Here is a 22,587-nt window from a genome sequence, read left to right as displayed (position 1 = left end):
TTTCACGGAACATCAATCCTATAGTAAATCTAAATGTTCCATACAAATTCACAGAGTTGCTAATTTGTGTCATCAGGGTTGATGTAGTGAACTGTAATCTCACATGACCAGCCTTCCTCTTGCAGGAATACATGTTGAAATGGATGGGCAAATATTAAAAAATTCGATGGCTTTCTTCATATTATCTTGTTTTGCGATGCTTCATCATCTGCTATGGTTATCTAGCATCTGAGTGAGGTGAAGATGATAATGCCAGCGAAATGAATCCAAGGTTACCCAACATTTGCTCTGGAAAACTCTGGAAAAAACCTCAGTCAGGTAACTTGTTCCAACTGGGATTTCAACCAGGGCCCACTCGTTTTTTCAGGGCTTTCCCTCAACCCATTAAGAGCAAATGTTGGGTAACCTTGGATCATTTCGCTGGCATTATCATCTTCACTTCACTCAGATGCTAGATAACCATAGCAGATGATGAAGCATCGTAAAAAAAGATAATATGAAGAAAGCCATCGAATTTTTTAATATCTGCCCATCCATTACTCCACAGTGGTGGACATATTGTCTTTCTTACATGCACTTTGAAACAATATGATTCAGAATATTTTACAATAACATTTTCTCGTAGTGTATAAATAACGTTTGTGCGAGATCGTGCGTAGTTGCTTGTTTTCCGCACAGAACCAATACGCGGTAAGTGTGAAATACCACATTCAGTATTCCCAACGTAACACACATAACAATTTCCCTCTTCTTACCGCTAAGCGCGACATTCATTTTACTGCATTAGGCTTTTAACATATTATTTTTAGAGACGTTTAACATAGTAATAATTATAAATTGGAAACTTACCACTGCAATTTCACCTAAATTGCACTGTTAATTATTGTTTTTAAATATTTGCAAAAATTAAGTAAAGTCTACTACTCCACGAAACTTATTGCATTCCTGATACAAGTAACATTAAGGAAGCCGTGAAAAAATCAACAAGACTCCAGATGCCGATGTTATTACTGCAATATGTTATATAAATAATATTGTTAAAATATTAAAATGAAAAATAAATCATTACATAACCTTACCGTTTGTTTTAAGTTCGCATTTATAGACTGGGGGAAAAAAAGGACAGATGTATATCACGGCCTGCTGGAGTATATATTTTTGTTTTCTAAAGTTGCCGTCATTAAACAGAAACCAAGATGGAGATTTCATTGCAACTAATTAGAAATTCGTCTTTCAGGTATGTAATAAACGATCTTCGCACAAAATAATGTACGATACACGAGCGGTAAGTTTGTTTTCATGTTCTCGGAAATTAAAAAAGCTCAACTACGTTTCACTTTTTCAATCTTTTCCTCGAACATGAAAACATCAACATACCGCTCCTGTAACGTATATTACTATTGAGATGGGCAAGACATGTAGCACGTATGGGCGAATTCCAGAAATGCATATAGAGTGTTAGTTGGGAGGCCGGAGGGCAAAAGACCTTTGGGGAGGCCGAGACGTAGATGGGAAGATAATATTAAAGTGGATTTGAGGGAGGTAGGATATGATGGTAGAGAATGGATTAATCTTGCTCGGGATAGGGACCAATGGCGGGCTCATGTGAGGGCGGCAATGAACCTGCGGGTTCCTTAAAAGCCAGTAAGTAAGTAAGTGTGTAAATAACCATCTCTTATTTACTGACTTTGGTAGAGCTTACAGCAGCATTAAATAAATTTTATTTGGACAGCTCTGTGTGAATATGGTGCCTCTCACAATTATTAGAGACACTCAAATTTCGCGACTCGTGAAAAATTTAAAAACATTGCAAAATGATGGGAAACGTATTTTTAAGTAATTTGAAATATATTTACATGTATTTCGACACATCAAGTACCCGCGATTTTTTTTAAATTTGTCTCTATCAGCGACTTTCTACTTTTACTCGAGAAATTGAATAGCACTAGCAAAAAATCGTAAATTAAAGTCATTACTTCCCCGCACTATTTCTTCTCCCCCACCCCCACATTCAGCAATTTATTAACAAATCAATCACTCAATCAATCAATCAATCAATCTTCTTAATGTATCCAGCTGTTTGCTGACAACATAAAGTCCACTATAGTCTATTCAGTTGTTTTTCACGAAAAATGAGGGGTATTTTGATCAGTGTTCATTATAGATGGCTGTTGCTAGTAGCCAGGGTTGGGGTGTAGTCAATATATACTGCAGGGCTGTGTCTTCTGCAACTGGTACTGACGATTTTAAATTACTTCTTTTATGGTTTATGGATGGACAGTATAGAAGAATGTGTTCCAGATCTTGACCATGATTATTACACCACAGACAAGTAGGATTATCAGAAATGTGAAATGGGTGTAGGTACAATTTTGTGACAATGTGACCTGTTCTGGCTCTTGTTAAAAATGTCTGAACATGTCTGGGCAAGTTTTTGTAAATTTCCAGGTCATTTGGTTTCTTTTGTACAGACTGTAAAATTTTTCCTTTATCAGAAGAGAGTAAATTGTTGATCCATAGGTTTGTAACATGATACTTTACTGAAGCAAAAGCAGTGGATAGAGATATCACTTGAAGAGGTGTTGGTTGCAAATATGTTGCCTGTTTTGCAATATTATCGACTTTCTCGTTTCCAGGTATACCACAATGACTAGGTATCCATTGAAATGTTATTTCCTTTTGGAGTTCTTTTAGTTTACTTAGTTGTTTCTGAATTGGAATAATTCAATGTGCATATAGGTTTGGTACATATTTAATTATATTAAATATAGCCCCCTTGTAGTCGGTAAGTATGCAAATAGATTTTTCAGGAATTTGAGTAACATACTGAAGAGCAGCATCAATAGCTAGCAATTCAGTGTCAAGACTGGAGGAGGATGAACATGGTATGAAGTAACTTTCTTGATATTTTGGAATATAATACCCTGCTCCTGATGTCCCATTATTATTATTATTTAGAGATCCATCTGTATAAATTTGAAGGTGATCCTTACATGTGCTGCAGAGTAGTTCCATGGCATCTAACTTAAGAATGTATGGAGAATCATTTTTAGAATGATTTCCTGGAATTTGTATGCTATGTTCTGGAATCTGGAAGTACCAAAACAAATATGTTGCCGCTATTAACAAAGTATCACGCCAATATAGATAAAATGCCACACTGACCCAAGCAAATTAGTGCTGACAGTTTCGTTGGTGATGTAACGACGATGTCCGTGAATACCTGAACGTGAACGCTATTTTCATGATGGTGTAACGAAAATATACGAGAATACCCAAATGTATAAAACTACATCTCGGCTCGCACGCCCATTATCTCCCTATCTCCACGCACTCCAGTTCCATTCCAGCAGTATAAGGAGAAGATTGATGTAGTACGTTCATTATGCCACCAAAACTCAGTTTAGATGAACGGATCAAACAATTCTCCCAAGATGGAATGAAGAGGTCTGGAAATAATATTATAATGCTGTGCAATAAGCGAGTGCATGGAAAGCTACTATTTCTTTTTCCCCTTGCATACTATTAGATCAGTAAACAATACCTGTTGCCATACTGAGCTCCTTTAATTCAGGTATAGATGATCACAGAACCCAAGAATTTTCCTTTTCACCCAAGAAATTTAGGTGATTTTATTCAAGAAATTTGAGGATCCCTAACAATTATGTATGATTAAAGTTTGCATAGAAGATTCAAGATGTAAAATTAAAATCTATCATTAGACGAGTATTACCCTCCAATAGTCGTCCTCAGTGGTCTAGTGAGTAACATGCTTGCCACTGGAACCGAGGTTTGTAGGTTCAAATCCAGCTGAGAATAATGGATATTTAAGGATGGTAAAAATCTCTACTATGGCTTTCTTCAGAAGGAAAGTAAAGCTGTGGGCCCCACATCATAAATCTTTGATGAGCCTCAGTCCGTTGCATCTCCAAATAGCTTATGCCATATTTGTATGGACAGCCCACATGTCCACGTCCTCTTGGTTTGTCTTGTAGTCTGTCATCTTTTATACAGTACATGTAGTTCATCCATTACCTTTTTGGAGTATTGTTGTTTGGTCAAATGTCTGAACCTCACAAATGATACCAAGAAGGCACCACTTATGAGGCAACTAAGCCAGAAGATAATGGGGTAGGATAGCCAGTTCCTTTCACCCTCCATTGCATACATCGCCCACAAGCTACATATTACATTAGTCAGACTTCAGATGTATACAAACAATTGTTCTTCCTCTGACACATATCGTCAAGTGAAATGTACCATTTGATAATAGATGTACATATCAGCCAGAACCTCAATCAGAGGATTTGGAGTATCTGAGTATTAATAATCTCCCCATAACAGGTTATCAACGTGTTGCAGGGATAGTCTGCCTTCTCTCTGCTTGCAGCCAGCTCCGAATTATTAACTCTAATCAGAGGATGGCCTCTTTCACTTCAGTTTAATCATAGAGCCACTGAGGGCTTATCCCAGTCATGGGATCACGCAACAGGGACCCTTAGATTTAAAGTAAGGTTACCAGACGTCCCCGTTTCCCAGAGACAGTCCCTGAATTTTGCTTTCTGTCCCTGGATTTAATCATTTTCTCCCAGATATCCCCTGATTTTCATTGTTAATTATTATTGATGTGGTTTAATGCACATTGCTGTGATAAATTTTATTAATGCAACTTTGCTGCTTTTTCATGATGCCATAATTAAAACTGAAGGTGAAGAAGTAACTGCAGTTGAGTCAAGAAGATACATTTATTTAACTATAGTAAAATCCTTCATAACCGGCAATATCGAAACAATATCACTTTTGGCTAGACCAAAAAAAAAATAGATTTTAGTTTCGTTTAAACGGTAAAGGAAATAGTTCATTCAACATCAGTCTTCTCTAGTGTCAATATGGCACCAGTTGCGTCCTCGTTAAATTCGAGGGCTGCAGTTGACAAGTGGTGGTAAAGTAGTGATTTGGCAAGTGTGTAACAAACATATCGCATATTCTATGAAATCCCAGCTTGAACTACATGTACGAAGTGGTCAGCATAGAAAAAACCAACAAGAAGAAACAAATACTTTGAACACAGATGAAGAATCCTTCACCTTCAAGTAATCCTTTAATAGAGACTTATGCAGTGATCATTGCAGCCAATATTCCATGGTATAAACTTGAAGTGTCTGAATTCACATCTTTCCTGCAAGCGACATGTTCCTCATCAATCAACACTATGCAAGAATTGTCTGCAAGTCTGCTATGAGCAGTGTATAACACACAGGAAATGCTTTCATAAGGGTTGCTGTTGATTAAGTTAAATTATGGTTTATTTAATGATGCTTGCAACTGCAGAGGTTATATCAGCATCGCCGGTGAGCTGGAATTTTGTCTCGCAGGAGTTCTTTTACATGCCAGTAAATCTACTGACATGAGCCTGTCGCATTTAACCCATATATGCCTGAAATATTTTTTTGCAATTTTTGTGTATTTTTCAAATCTCATTTAATGCAGTATATAACTGAAGTATTTGTATGGTGTCGAAACATTCTAGTTGTAACTAGTTGAGCTAGAAACAGGTGTCCTTTTAAAAGGACAGTAGGCATATGAGCATAAATTTTGAGGAATAATTGTATACTATGCTTACATGAAAGGAAACAATGTAATTGTTGCAATTTACAATTATTATTATTATTATTATTATTATTATTATTATTATTATTATTACGTTGTTACTTTATTACAGTTTATTTATTATTACTACTAATATTATTCTGAAGAATGATGCATTGTAGCTAAATTCGTTTTAACTCTAGAATGCTTTCGTCATTGAATAGTACGGTATTGCTATTGATACGTAAAAATAAGTAATAGGCGAAAAGAGTGTTGAAGTTTCGAGGAGGAGATTATATTGGGAGAGAAGTGACGATACATATAATGAAGCAATTGCTGTGGCAATGTCGAAAGACAGGTTTCAGTTCATTTCTAAAAATACTAAATGAAAAACAATAGAAACTTAAGTCCGTTCAATACCTCCCTCCAGAACATCACCAGTCCTCCACTTGAAAACAGATCTTGCTGTGCAAATCTGGATTTCTGGTATATCTCCCTGTAAAGCAGACTTGAATAATTTCAAAGGAAAAATTGTTCCGGAGCCGGGTATCAATCCCAGGACCTTTGGCTTAGCGCACCAATGCTCTGCCAACTAGCTACACAGCAACTACACCCGACACTGTCTCAACTTTTCCCTTCATATCCACACACCTCAGTGGACTGACAAGACGCCAGAAACCCAATTTTGAGTGCACACGAACTCTGTGCGGCATTTGTAGGCTGCATTATTGTGATATGTCTGTATTTGAGATGAAATGTTGCCCGTAGCATAATTTTCAAACGTAGATAGCATTTTATGCAGGGAAAATCCACTAAAATTGAAAAAGCAAAACAATTTTAAAATATATGAGGATTATGCCTACTGTCCTTTTAAAAGGACACATAAGTTTTCGTCATCGTCATGTCGCAATGAATAGATATTTCGAAAGCATTGTGGTTTCACGTTATATTTATGTTTATTAGGAGTCATTTGATCTACAACAATTTGTAAAATAATTCCGAACTGTAAAAATATTTAACATTCTTATCTGATTAGCGTCTCGGATGCCATAGCTGAAATAAACGAACAATTCTCACGTCCACATCTCAAACTCAACGGTGACCAGAACTCTCATTACCAGTCTTACCACACCTAGCAAGCCTCTGATTAAGACCAGTAACAGTGACACCTGTGAAAAAGTAAATGCGTTGACTGTAGAGAGGGTAATTTGAAACATTGACCACTGTCCTTTTAATAGGACAGTAGGCATATCTGGGTTAAACACTCTTAAGTGCCATCGACCTGGGCTGGGATCGAACCCGCAACCTCGAGCAGAGAAGGCTAGTGCTATACCGACTATGCTACTGGCGCCGACTGGTTGCTGTTGATGAAACAACAAATTCTAAGAGTCGATTTATTGTGAATCTTGTGGTGGGGAAGCTAGAGACTGACAGTGCCTCAAAGCTGTTAGAGAGCTGGACTATACAAATCACTCAACTATTGCGAGATTTGTGAATGATGGCTTAAAAGTTCTGTGGCCGACTGGAAGGCAAGAGGAGAAGGTACTATAGTCGCGACGCTGTTATTCCCAGCGTGACTCCTCCTCTTTCCTTATGTCTTTGGAAGTGAAGGCTAGGTAGGTAGTATCGTTCGCCATTTTTGTTCTTTCGTTGCCGAGCTACCAGACGAGGAATCTATTTGCCACACCGTTAAACATTATCATGTCGTAGCTCCTATGATAATAAATCAAACACAATGTAATTCAGCAAATAACTGAGCGGCAAATAATGTCCTCGTGTGCTTTCTGTGAACACCAACAAAGGAGCCAAAATGGGGGGGCGATTATATTAGGAAATGCATAACGTCATCATCAGCGAATAATAAGACGCACACATTTAAATGTAGCCAGAAATAAGAGCGACGGGACTATAGTGATGTATTCCGATATGCTTAAAAGCTGCAACTGCTCTTAAAGTGTTTACCCCAATGTGCTTGACCCACAGACTGCAACGTGTTGCTGAAGATATTAGAGCTAAATTTACACAAGTGAACAGTGACAAAAAAATATTTTCTAAAAGCCCCACAACAAGTGCTACCTTACAAACAGCAGTTGCCAGAGATACTACTGCCCCTGGAACCAGTGTTAAGACTGTTGTAGATTCTTTTGATCCTGAAAGTGCCACATCTATTTGTGAATCCCAGACTGCCTTCAGTGACTCCAAAGTGGTCTCCTCAATTGCCTACATCAGGGCAACTTCAGCTGGCTTCCAGAAAGAATCAAATGTCTAGAAACATCAGGACTTACTCTGCAAGATTCTATTGGTGTCATAGAGAATGCTAAGTGCTGTGCATGAAGAAACTGTTGCAAGTGTATTGAGTAAATTCCAAAGTTTTGAAAAGAAACCCCGCCGAATTCCAAATGGAGATGATGTTGATCCACCAAGGACATTTCTCCAGGTAAAATTCTTCTCCTAAAATTTGCCCCAGCTACATCATGTAACGTAGAAAGATCTTTCTCTGCATATAAAAACATTCTGAGTGACTAACGTCTTTCAATGACCCCAGAGAACATAGAAAAATACATTATTGTTCACTGTGCTACAAAATTTAATGTATAAACGTGTTTTGAGTGTTGTAACTAACAAAATAATAAGCTTGTATTAAATATGTGATATTACATATTTTTCTCATTTTACATATTTTACAACATATTTCACTGATTTTCACTACATATTTACGTACATATTTTGCAAAGTGATACTACATAAAAATCCCAGCTCTATTTATAACCATCATCATCTACACAGAACAGACAATATGTCTGTCCAGATTTAGAACAGTTGGGATGACAATACTCTCTTTTTTTTTGTGCGCCCTGATCTCTTCTCTAGGGATGTAGTCCAAGACTGCTCTTGGGATTCTTGTCTTGTTCATCTTAGGATATGATCACTCCATTCTCTCATGCAGCTCTGTACTCGATTCTGAAGGACAGTTATTGAAAGTCCCCATTTATTTTTTTAATATTCGGGCCAGGAATGCACATACATCTTTCAACTTCTTTTCTGCTGATTGTAGTTGTTTTCAACCTTTAATTCTCAACACCCAGCTATCACAGATGCAATGTAGAACTAGTATAGCTGTGATTTTATAACATTTTAATAGAGTCTGTTTTTGTATTTTCTTAGATAATGCTTTTATTGTTCCACAGATGAACTGGAATTCTGAGAGTTTATTTTCAAAATTATATATACTCACATATACTGGTTGTTACAATGTCAATCACATCTTCTGATTACCCATCTGCTGTTCCACTGATCCTCATCCAGATATAGTTCTAGCATAGCACACCTTATACCAGTGGTTCGCAAACTTTTTAAAGGTGCGACCTACTTTTGGGTGAGACATTCTTTTGCGACCCCCATCCCCCCTTTATCATACCAGTAATTAACCCATTTGAACAATACAAATGCCAGTAAGATCGTGAACAACGATAATTACTCAAAACCAGAAATACACCCAACTTTTAATGTGTCAATACCTGCAAGGCGAGAAACTGCAATATGCAAAACTATTTTTCGCACGATCGTGTTTTTTGCTGTATTTACAGCTATTGTTGTCAGGCCTTGAAAGTTAGAATTCTCACACAGAAACTTGTTGCTAGGGAAACCATTCTTCATAACAAAACTATACTGAAACAGACCCATTACAGCGCACTTATCGTTACTTAGTTGCAATTACAGTGCAGTTTTGTGAAGATTTTGGAATAATAATGCTCTAAATTTTCAATGCGAAATATAAATATATTGTGCAAATCAAGATTTCAGGTATAACTCCCTGTAAAGTTGATTTGAATAATTTCGAGGGAAAAATTGTTCCGGAGCCGGGTATCGAACCCGGGACCTTTGGTTTAACGTACCAACGCTCTACCACTGAGCTACTCGGGAACTCTAACCGACACCGATCCAATTTTTCCCTCTATATCCACAGACCTCAAAGTGGGCCGAGTAGCTCAGTGGTAGAGCGTTGGTACGTTAAACCAAAGGTCCCGGGTTCGATACCCAGCTCCGGAACAATTTTTCCCTCGAAATTATTCAAATCAACTTTACAGGGAGTTATACCTGAAATCTTGATTTGCATAATACACGTCACTGTTCGTTAACAGAAAACCACAATTTAAGTCACATGGAGTTAGTGTGCACTCGAAGTTGGTTGCTTGACGGTTGTCAGCCCACTTTGAGGTCTGTGGATATAGAGGGAAAAATTGGATCGGTGTCGGTTAGAGTTCCCGAGTAGCTCAGTGGTAGAGCGTTGGTACGTTAAACCAAAGGTCCCGGGTTCGATACCCGGCTCCGGAACAATTTTTCCCTCGAAATTATTCAAATCAACTTTACAGGGAGTTATACCTGAAATCTTGATATGCATAATACACGTCACTGTTCGTTAACAGAAAACCACAATTTAAGTCACACGGAGTTTGTGTGCACTCGAAGTTGGTTGCTTGGCGGTTGTCAGCCCACTTTGAGGTCTGTGGATATAGAGGGAAAAATTGGATCGGTGTCGGTTAGAGTTCCCGAGTAGCTCAGTGGTAGAGCGTTGGTACGTTAAACCAAAGGTCCCGGGTTCGATACCCGGCTCCGGAACAATTTTTCCCTCGAAATTATTCATAAATATATTGTATTTGCAATTTTAAAAATCTGAACGTGCAAAAAATGTTGAACAACATAGTCTGTGAAGTGCATTACAAAATCTCGGAAACTCGCTCTGCTCGTTTTTCAGACTTCACCTCGATTTTGTAAAAAGAACTTCCCAAACCTGTATCGTAATGTACTATTTCAGTTCTTTTGGCTGATACACTGATACACTTAGAACACTTGAAATAGTAGTTTGCAAAGCCAAGATGTTAGCATTAACAGCCAGAGATAAAATCGACGGATTTATAAGGAAACTTGTTTTCTGGTAGACATTATTGGACAAAAAGAACATTTATTCATTCCAGTGCATTAAAGAAAAGAACTCGAGGAAAATTTAGCTATATATCGTATGACACGACAAATTCTTAGTTAGTTTTTGTGGACATACAACTGACTTTGCACAATTTTAAACAACAGTTCTTTTAATATCTTCCGGAAGAAACTCAAAACAATCATGACAGTGACAGATAGATACTGAATCCGTTTCTAACAGTTGCATTCAATTGGGGGGGGGGGGGGGGGGAGAAAAAACTTATTAAAATATGTGCTTACTGATGGAAGGTTAAAAGTATAATTTTTTTTTTTTTATAAATTTGCAAACTCGTATTTATGCACAATAAGTTTCCAGTCTATGATTTCCATCAAAACAAAAGTGAGAAATCTCCTTGAAATTGGAAATGATACAATTGGGTGAATATTGAATACAGAGCAAAGATTTGAGAAGCTACTTTCTCAAAAACAGACACACTTACAGCATTAATTATTTTTTACTTTAGCTATACTTAACTACTGAAACTTTTTTAACTTTTAGGCTCTGAGGATGGTGTGAAGAAGCACCGAAAGAGCTGTAAGCCGCACATGCTTACATAATTAACACGAGTAAGATCGCCATTTAAGCAATTATTTATATTCAAGTGTTAAAAGTAGTGTACGAAAGATTCAACATGGATTTTTTAACTTTATTTTTATGTTCATTTTATTTCTGAATACAACATAAATGTGTTAATAAGGCATTTCTGCTTTATTTTCTAAAACATCTCGCGACCCCCTCAATGCTTTACACGACCCTACAGGGGGTCGTGACCCACACTTTAGGAAACGTTGCCTTATACGATCCCTCCACGTTGTTTTTGGTCTTTCTCTCTTGTGCTTTCCTTGAGTTATCCATTCCAGTATGCTTCCTGTAGTTGTTGCTCTTTCATCCCTTTCAGGTGGACATACCATTGTAATTGTTTCATTTTAATGTAGTCCAAAATTGTATCGTCTATATTCATTTTTTGTTCAGAGTAATCCTTAAAAGGACAGTTGGTTGGCTTTCTCATTTTCTTTGCCTTATTATAGACCATTTTGCCGCAAAGCGTTGTCCAGGGTGCATTTTGTGCCATCAACAGGAAGACATGGATAGACAACATCTTGCAAAATGCCTTGCTCTGAAATCCTCCAAGGAAGTCGACCGCTACTGGGAAGCCAGAGCCCGAATGTTTTTAATTACTTAATCCGTAGTTTTGTTCAGCACTTTCTTGTTTTTCGCTCAGTCAGTGATAGTAAATATCATGTACTAGCCATTGGACAAATAAATATTTGTTCTTTCTGTTAGTGGCCAGACTTCTGCTCCGTAAGTAATTATACTCACTTTGGGCTTTTTAGCAGAATATTATTTTATAATGAATAGCAAGCTGGCCTATCGCCTCAACCCCCAACCTGGAGGGCCAAAATTTAAAACAAAATTATGTTTATAATAATTAAAGGATTTCTTTTTTTCCAAGGAATTTAAATTTGCTACTTGTTTCACTATGTCATAATTTATTACTACTAACTAGATAATTGCCACTGAAAACTATTACATTTGTTTTTCAGTTGAGATTTTAAATTTGTATTTCAGTGCTATGAGGCGCATCCATAAAGTAACTTTCCCACTCGGCCCACAGCTAGCAAACCATATGTTGCGCGAAGCGACTGCGTGTACGTGATAGAGTAATGTCCTGGCATGGCGCATGCACTAGCGGAACTTCCCGAGTGCTCTCAGTAGCTTCGTTGCATTGGTTGAAGATGGACATTCCTATTCCAGCTCCCACCGCATGTTAAGTGCGGTCAGTGATAAAGTTTTGAATGCACAGGGCATAGCACCGATTGAAATTGATCATCAGCTGTGCCAGGTCTATGGGCCTAACGTCATGAGCAAGCAGATGGTGCGTTGCTCCACAAGGTCGTCTGTGATGATGGTTGGCCTCCCACTGCGCTCCTCGTCATGCACATTTTGGCGTCCTGCTGAAAATTGTCTACAGCAGCAACGCACCATCTGCTTGCCCATAGACCTGGCACAGCTGACGATCAATTTCAATCGGCGCTATGCCCTGTGCATTCAAAAACTTTATCACTGGCCGCACTTCACGTGGAGGGGCTGGAATAGAACGTCCATCTTCAACCAATGCAACGAAGCTACTGAGAGCACTCGGGAAGTTCCGCTAGCGCATGCGCCATGCCAGGACATTACTCTATCATGTAAACGCAGTCACTTCGCGCAACATATGGTATGTCAGCTGTGCGAGAGTGGGAAAGTTACTTTATGGACGCGCCTCATATTTTATCAAGTATGTGTAAAATGTGTTGTCTGATGTTGTCAGTATTATTTCATTGCAGCATCTAATATATTATTTAAGTAAGATATATTATTTATTTTTACTTGTATTCCTTTCCTGAAAGAAAACCCTTGAATGAAAAGAGAATCCAATACAAGACTAGTGGTTGTCTCATGTGAAAAAAAAAATGCCACTTAACAAGAACAATGAAAAAGCACTATCACATAAACCTTAAAGCAGGACGGACATCAAGTGGTCTACAAAACAATCCCAGGATGTGAAGGCAATTAAAGAAATAGTAGAAGAAAGTTAACGAAGAATTTACACTATAAAAAATTAAATAGGTAAATAAAACTAGTATCAAGATGTCTAAAATAAATCGTATATGAGTAAAAATAATGACCAATTCGAAGAAATTAGTGCCTGTTATAATACGTATGAACCTTTGATGTTACATTTCGAGAAGAATGGATTGATCTCCAGCCTCGTGATGTTAACAATAAGACATCTAAACAACGATAAGGCCTCTTGGAAGCATTTGAATGCACTTTACTGCATAGCTGGAAAGGGGAGAAGTCGGACACATAACAATAATAATAGTAGTAGTAATAATAATAATAATAATAATAATAATAATAATAATAATAATAGTAATAATAATAATAATAATAATAATAATAATAATAATGATTTATTTAACCTGGCAGAGTTAAGGCCAGACGGCCTCCTCTAAAACTCAACCAGGAGAAGCACGATTATTAAAGGAAAATACGTCAATTCTATCTTTAACTCAATATGTCATTTGAAAAACACACAAATTTCCTAATTTAAGCATATCTCATAAACATCACTACAATTTTTACAGTACCTGAAAATTTATTCCCTCAGTCTTCAAAGTAAGCCGTTGAGTTTCTTGATTCACATATGTGATTGCACGCTTAATTAGGGGCACTTCCCATATGACGGACTTCTCAGAAACTTCAGTCAACAGGTTTGTTAAATCAATTCTTTTGTATTTCACTGGTAACTGCAAAGAATAAATTCATTACAATTGGCTGAAATAAAATTTACATTATTATCTAAGAATTACATATGAACAGCTGAGTGGAAAAAACTTGCAAGCACCAAATTTAAAGTTTTACAGGAACATAAAAAACACTTCATGCGTTTTTTCAACAACCTCCTAGATTCTACTGCCTATACTGCAGGTTGTACTTCCATTTTCAAGCAACAGAGTTCACTACAGTATAAAACAGAGTACGTGAAACTTGTTTCTATTAAATACTGTATTAGGAAAAAAAGTCGCAATGTTTTTCCATTCTGGTATTCATATAGAAAATTTTCAAACAATTTTTCTGTTACATTTTTTTTATATGATAGATAATTCTACATTTTAAAGTCCCTTTTCAAAAACAGATATTATTCAGAGATGTCAGAATAATGACAATAGCAATATTAATTGAATAAAACAAATGTAATACTTACAGCAAACTTCACTTTACACCAGAGTTCCTCTTCAGAGTCATAATCATAGTCAGTCACACTAGATATTGAGTAGACTACTGCCTTTCGTCTGGCCTCATATTCAGCTGATATTTTGGCCTCTCTCTCTCTAAACTTGAGCAAAGAGACATGAAATGCTATTTTCATATTGCTTGTAAAGATATATTGTAATTTGTTTTTTAATAGTCTTTCTTATATAATCTATTGTTTATGTTTAAAGAATGAAAGTGTCACATGCAAATATAAAACACTAATTTCTAAGAAAACAATAAACATACGAAAAAATACATGCATCAAAACCAAGTTATAATGTAATGTAATGTAATATATATTAACATTAATGAATGTCTTGCTCTGATGGTATTTTACATTTAAATAACTAAAATGCTCTCTCAATTAATATCACTCAATAAAAGAATTGTATTCCAATGGATACCATCCCATTGTGGAATCCTGGGAAACGAGAATGTGGATGCTTTAGCAAAGAAGGGCATCACTGCTACTTACAGACCTGTTACTAATCTACGTATTACTCTGTGAAAAGATTTATTAAATCTACATACTTAGACTTCAACAAACAAAATTTGATAACACAATCCCAAGGGAAAAAATGGAACTGTCTGCATCATAATCCACAGTTAATTCCCGATTTACCACGAAAATCGTCTGTAGCTGCATTTAGATTGGCAACAGGCCATGATTGTTTGGCGAAACACCTGCATAGAATTAGGAATATATCAGTCCCCTAATTGCCCATTGTGCAACTCAAACCAAGAAATGGATTCGGAACACCTCAAAATCTGTGCTTCAGTGGCTGACCATGATAATATCTTTGAAAAATATTGGAGTGCAAGAGGTCAAATGACTTTATTGTCAAACGCCTGGCATTAGAAAACAACAACAACAACATTTAAATTTTTAATATAAAAACACAAAGAATTTCTTTTTTGTCCAATGGCAGGGCCATATCTGCATTAATTATTGTTCTGCAAAAATGCAAAGGAATGAATTACAAAATTAACTTTTATTTCATTGCTGTGTATACTAGAAGAATCAAAGGAGCCTGCAGCACAATAATTAACTTCCATTTCAGTTTCATGTGGCGGTGCGAAAATTATGAAAATATTCAACAAGAAAAAATTATGGGCATAAATGGGTTAACATGTCGTTATTTGTCCTGACTTTACAAGTGTGCTCATAGATGTCGCTAGTGCCGAAAAGCATAGACCATTTAGCTCATCAGAGACTATCCAGAGTGGTGGGTCCACATTGGTGAATTGTTGGGATGTCACCAGATTCAAATCCAATGCTTTTCTATCTCTAGGGACATTTGAAATCCATAGTCTGTGCAACTCCTGTACCTAATGCTAAATACATTTGAACAAATAAGAAACACTCCAGATGTTTTCAAAGCATGGAATGCAGGATGAGGCCACTTTGAGCAATTTTCGTAATAAGTATTTTTTAAACAAGTTGCTTAATAGTATCACTTTTACTGTGAGTTTGTTAGCATTAAGTCTGAAATTAAGCATTTTCAGGACTATGTTTATATGAAAGTTTTTCAATGTTTTGTTGTTAGGAATATAATCATCATCATCAATAACTTCAAGGTTTAGGCCGATAGCCTGTTCCGCCTCCAGAATTTTATCCATCAAACTGGTCTCTCCAACGTCTCTTTGGTCTTCCCATTCGTCTTCTTCGTGTAGGTCTATAACACCATGTTCTGAAAGGTATCCTGTCGTTGGGCATTCTTGTTATATGGTCGTACAATTATTTCTATATTTTTCAATTATAGTTATTACACTCTCGATATTCAGTTCTCGACGTATATCTTCGTTTCTCTTATGGTCCTGCAGTCTAAATCCTGCTAGTGGCCTTAAGAGTCTCAATTCTTCTCTGTTGGGCTCTAGTCAGAATCCACGTTTCTGAACCACATAACAATGTCGGAATTGCCAGTGTCTTGTAAAATTTGAGTACAGTTTTTCTGTCGACTTTATTTATGAGTGTACGTTTAATTGTACCAATAAGTCTTAAAAGTTTATTTAACTTGTTTTCTATGTCTGTGGAGGATATGTAAGAGAGATCGCATCCAAGGTAAGTAAAAGAATTTACTTGTTCAATCATCTTATCCTCTATTACAATTTTAGTTCTTATTATATTATTTCCACAGAAGCCAAATGCTTTAGTTTTCCTGTGTGATATTTTTAGATTGTAGTTATTGCAACAATTCTTAACAGATGGACTGGTCTCTGTAGATTGTCTTCAGAATCAGCCAACACCAACTGGTTGTCTGCGAAAAGTAAGTAATCTAAAATGATATTATCTATAAAATAATGTGTTTTTAAATTGTTTTGCCATTCTCTTACGGCTTCGTCTAGGTACAAATTAAAAAGAGTAGGTGATAAGGGACACCTTTGTCTGACCCCTTGGTTAACTTCTCGCAAGTTGGTGGTAATCTTGTTGATATTCATTTTGATTTTTGTATTTTTGTACATACTTTGTATCACCCTTATTAGATGCTCAGGAATTCCTTTCTTTTTTAACATCATCCACAATTTTGTTCTGCTAATCATATCAAAATTGTGGATGATATTAAAAAAGAAAGGAATTCCTGAGCATCTATATAATATAATATGTCCCCAAAATATTTGACACCAATTTGCATACACTCTGTATAATATCGTGCAGTATAACATAGATGTGACAGCCTATGAGGGCAAAGGCCTGCCAGCCAAATGCTGGCTGCCTCAGCAGAGGTGAATGTGTACAGATACGGAATTAAAAACTGGGCCGAGTCTTGGTAGCTGTCCTCCTCTATGTAGACAACAAGCTTCGCAACACTGTCCACAAGTAGCATACATTTAGGCACTCTTGTTTACTGCACATCTGGAACTTGGTAAAATTAGATGGCCCAAATTTTATTTCTGGATCTATACAACTTTCAGCTGTTTTTTATTTGCTCTGGAGGTCTTGTTTTGGACCTCGCAGAGTGAGGGTGACTGTTGAGTATTGGTGGAATGGTGATAATTATGAGGGAAAATGGGGGGAACCCCCTTGCACCTGCTTTGTCCACCACAAATTTCTTCACGTCTCAGATGGGATCGTAATCGGGTTGCTACAGTGGAAGACACAAGGCCACAACATGTTTGGCTTAATATAATATATTAAAGTTATATGCATAACAAGAGGATTATTATCACAAAGATTTTGATTCTCATATGTTCTATTTCTTATTTTTGCAGGAAGTATACTAGTATTATTCATCTATGTCACAAGACTCAACTGTTCAAACCTTGATATCTTCTAGTGCAGTGGTTCCCAACCTTTTCCAATCACGTATCACTATTTTCAATTTAGATATTAGCTCTACCACCAACCAAATTTATTATGGGAAAATGTCATGTATTGTTCTCAGGGTCATAATTTCATTTCCTATGCTACTATACCAATAATTGCTTTATTCAGGCATGTTTAATTAAGAAACAGTCCCTCTTCGAACATAATCAATGGAATGCTCTATAAAATATAAAGAAAAATACATATAGGTCTAGCTCTATTTGTTACATAATGGTAAATGATTAAATACTAAAAAATTATATCATAAACACGTAGTATCTCTGCTGATGCTAAAATTTGTAACTAAAATAAATAAACACAGTTTCAGTGTGAAGATCGTGCTTGTTAGCAAAACAGAACTTCTTATGCCAGGTTTCAATTGAGTTAATTTCAGTCTTAAATCAGGTTCAACATTCGGCTTATTCCTGTACTTACTTTTAAAATAAATTAGAGGAAAAAAACCACATTCACAAAAGTAAGCAGTTGTGAACACCATAAAAAGTTTTACAGCCTTTTCTGAGATGATAGAATATTAATTTCCTGTTGCCAACCAAATAAGGATTGTGGCAAGGTGTCGTCAACAGAAAATGGGTCACTGAAGTCACATATTATTGAAATCATTTAACTTAACTGTTCATTGTTTGAAACTTTGAAAGCAGGTATATATTTTTATATTTTATGATAATTCAAATATTTATTTCACACTGTGTTGAAGTGTCACCCAGCAGTGACTCATATATCACCAGTGGTCGAGAACTCGAGTTACCAGATATCTGCTACAGAACAGGGCATATCAAAAGTCCGGTAACACTTTCAATATTTTATTACACAAAAACTACAAATGATAGCACTTTCAAACACATGTCAGTTTAAAGTCAAACTCTCAAATACTACCGCATAGTTGCATAATTTACCGACAGTTGGCGTTAGTTACAACAATGGCGAATACTGGCGCTGAGCGAGCTTTCTGCATGTTACAATTTCATACAAACAAGAGTGCTACCGATGTGCAACGAAAATTCCGGACCAAGTATGGAAAAGAAGCACCAAATAGGAAGGTAATTTACCATTGGTATCGTAAATTTGAAACCACGGGTTGCTTGTGTCTGCAAAAGAGGAGTGGCTGTCCCAGGGTGAGTGAAGCGAGCGTTGAGCGAGTCAGAGAAGCTTTCGTAAGGAGCCCAAGGAAATCAGTGCATAGAGCGTCCCGTGAGCTTCAACTTCCTTCAATGACTGTGTGGAGGCTGGCTATGAAAGCATACACACTGCAGCTTCTGCATATGCTAAATGAGGATGACAAACGCAAGCGCTACGAGTTTTCTTGCCAGCTACAACAACAGGCAGCAGATGACGACTTATTCAGCTGCTTAATTTTCAGCGATGAAGCGACATTCCATAAAAGTTGGAAAATTAACAAGCACAACTGTCGTGTTTGGGGTACACAGAAACCTCACAGAATCATTGAACATGAGCGTGATTCACCAAAGGTGTATGTTTTCTGCACGTTGTCACAACGAAAACTGTACGGACCTTTCTTCTTCATCGAGGCTACTGTGACTGGACATTCATATCTGGACATGTTGGAGCAATGGTTGGTGCCTCAACTTAGACAAGATCTCGATGACGATTTTATCTTTCAGCAAGCTGGAGCTCCGCCACATTTCCACAACGCAGTTCGTGCTTACCTGAATACGGAGATGTCTGATCGTTGGATAGGACGTGCTGGAGTAAGGGACAGATGTTTCATGACATGGCCACCAAGGTCACCCGATATGACTGCATGTGACTTTTTTTCTATGGGGGTACCTAAAGGACCGTGTGTTTGTACTGCCTTTGCCACGTGATTTAGAGGAACTAAAAACCAGAATTCGAGAAGCTGCTGCCACGGTCACAGAGGATATGTTGAAAAGGGTATGGGAAGAGTTTGATTATCGTTTGGACATCTGCCGAGTCACTTGTGGTTCACACATTGAATCTCTGTAAGGTGTAAACAGAACTTTGAGAGTTTGACTTTAAACTGTGTTTGTACCGCCTTTGCCATGTGATTTAGAGGAACTAAAAACCAGAATTCGAGAAGCTGCTGCCACGGTCACAGAGGATATGTTGAAAAGGGTATTGGAAGAGTTTCATTATCGTTTGGACATCTGCCGAGTCACTCGTGGTTCACACATTGAATCTCTGTAAGGTGTAAACAGAACTTTGAGAGTTTGACTTTAAAATTACGTGTGTTTGAAAGTGCTATCATTAGTAGTTTTTGTGTAATAAAATATTGAAAGTGCTACCGGACTTTTGATATGCCCTGTATATTTGAATCATGTAATTTTATTTTATCATTCAGCAACATTCATTTTATGTGTCCATGTTCATATACAATCTAGTTTTAAATATTTTAATATGTAATCAACATGTATAATGTTTCCACACGAAGTATTCATATTCTTGTATTGTTAGGTGTTCTGAAGATGGCAGCTTATGCCGAAAATGTTTATAACTGTAAATGTTGTAATATTTTGCTAATTATAGTATTGTGATTTTGACGGACATACCTGTACAATTATTCTGTACTTCTGCTTGATACAATATTCACACATTTCAAGATTTAATGTAAAATGCTTAGAGATAACATGAAATCTCAATTACCGATATTCTCAGCTACAGAGCAAAATAATTTGAAGTATGTACAACATAAGCACAAAATGAAAATTGCTTCTATATGCAGAAAACTTCAGTTATGGAGCTTGCACTGAGCATAGACATAAATACCCACATATGTATATGGAAATTAATTATACTTACTGCATCGGAGAACAATTCATGATCTTCTTGTTCATTATCACTTCCATGTTCCCATTCATTTGAATATTCTCTCTTTATCTTAATTTCATCTTCATTTTCATCATTTTCAGCCTCTTCATTTTCAACTGTAAAATAGTTGTGGAACTACGTATTATGTATATTATTATGATATGACATAACATGATATATGATACGATATGGTTTATTCTCACATTAATTTCTCTGGTCCTGCTGGCCCTTTGCATTTCTGTATTTGGGCCAGATCTCCGGTTGGGAGCTGGAAGAAGCCTTAATATATTGCAATGGAATGTCGGTGGCCTAAGTTAGATAAAGAAAACAGAATTGTCGAAAATATTAAATGATGAAAAACTCGACTCTTTTGTATAGTAGAGGCTAATATATTATCAGAAAATAATATAAAACACTACGAGATAAAAGATTACACAATTAATATGCTTCCAAAATCTAGACAAGTAGCCAGTGAGATATTAGTTGGAACACACAAAAAATTACCTCTAAATTAATATTGTAAAGAATATCTCAGAAAAAGATAAAAGTGAAATAGTTAAAATAGATGTTTGGAAACATAACAACCATATAAAGGTGTTCTGTGTATATAACCCCCGCAGAAGAAATTACAGAAAGAATCACTCGATATCCATAACAAGACTGTCTTATTAGGAGACTTTAATACCAATTTTGATACTGTAGAATATAATGACTGAAATGATACTGGTAAAATTATCAAAGATTTGATTAGTTTCAACACTATTGATTTTAATTTATTGTGGTGGCAGGCCGAACATTCTAGTTGTGTCTGGCCGCATCTCGGGAGAAGGAAGGCGTGGGAAAGTGGAACACGCGACACAGAACATTCCAGAAAATCGTGATAAATAAATAAAACCGCGGGTGCCGACGGAAGCCAGTGTGTGTGAATCAGTAGCGAGAGGGGAGTCAGCCTTGGCAGCGAGTGAGGTGGACCTGAGTTCGAGTTAGTCTTCAGAGCAGTTAGTCAGTAGTAGAGAGAGCCAGCCTTGGCCAGCGAGTGAGGTGGACCTGAGTTCGAGCGTGGTGGGAATATAATGGTGTAGCAGACGGTTGACTCAAACTCGTTTTCTACTGCGCATGTCGTCACTTGGGAAGCAGCAGCGGCGCGCTAATTCGCACCGCAGTGCTTGAGGAACGAAACAGACAGCTGTTGTGTGTACGTGCGCGGTGTTAATTCTTTGTTTATATATATCAATGGGCATAAAATAATTATATATATATATATATATATATATATATATATACATACATACTTAATGTTATTCTTGTGCAGTATCTGGTTGTTTGAGTTACAATCGAAAAACAAAAGGAACTGATGTAAAATATTATAGGTTTCCGAAGAATGAAGACTTGGCAAGACAATGGTTGCATGCTTGTAGAAGGGAGGATGAAGTCAATTACCAGCACGATGAGTTTTCTCGCATGTTACTAAATTTTATTTGCTTCGCAACTCATTTGCAAAATATATTTTCATGTTAAACTTATTGTTTGACTTATTCCATAGATTGCTTTGAGGGAAAAGAAAGGGGGTAAAAATCTTTAGACTTATTGTTGTTTCAGCTCGAATATGTTCACTTCATTTTGAGGAGTCAAGTTACGAAGTACCTTTAAAGCAGAAACTCCTAAATTATGAACCAAAAAGCAGTCGTAATCTGAAAGTAGACACTGTACCCACAAAAGCTTTGGCGCAGTCTTGCTTGAAACGAAAATCAACAGATAATCTGAGATTGAACAGATGTGAAAAACGGAGAAGGAGAAAAGAAATTCATGACATCATTGCCAAATAGTTCATGTACTCTTCAGGCCACTTCCAAAACCAATTCAGACGAACATGTACCAGAGGATAGTGCACTAGACCTAAATAACGAAACGTGAGTAATTACAGCAATTATATAATTATAATTACTATTAACTGGTATGTTCCTGTGTATCATATTGTTAAAATGTTTCACATGTGAGTCGCTCCGCGGAAGGGAATAATTTTCTCATAGTTCTTCAAAACTTTCTAAGCTAAAAGGACTTAATTACATGTCTCATAAAATGTTAAAGCTGTGGTATCTTTTAA

The 22,587-nt window shown here is 36.7% G+C and overlaps 1 long non-coding RNA gene and 1 pseudogene across 1 annotated transcript in view; one reads left to right on the top strand and one right to left on the bottom strand.

Annotated features, from left to right (window-relative positions):
* LOC138710119 (DNA-directed RNA polymerase I subunit RPA1-like) overlaps positions 1-22,587 on the bottom strand; it is a 152,905-nt pseudogene that overhangs the window by 4,052 nt on the left and 126,266 nt on the right.
* The window catches only part of LOC138710120 (uncharacterized), a 143,484-nt gene that overhangs the window by 112,548 nt on the left and 8,349 nt on the right, over positions 1-22,587 (top strand). The window lies entirely within an intron of this gene.

Source organism: Periplaneta americana, chromosome 12 (assembly GCF_040183065.1).
Source record: "Periplaneta americana isolate PAMFEO1 chromosome 12, P.americana_PAMFEO1_priV1, whole genome shotgun sequence".
NCBI classification, from domain to species: Eukaryota; Metazoa; Arthropoda; class Insecta; order Blattodea; family Blattidae; genus Periplaneta; species Periplaneta americana.
Note: the sequence above shows the minus strand (reverse complement) of the source record. Positions and strands in the feature narration are given on the sequence as shown.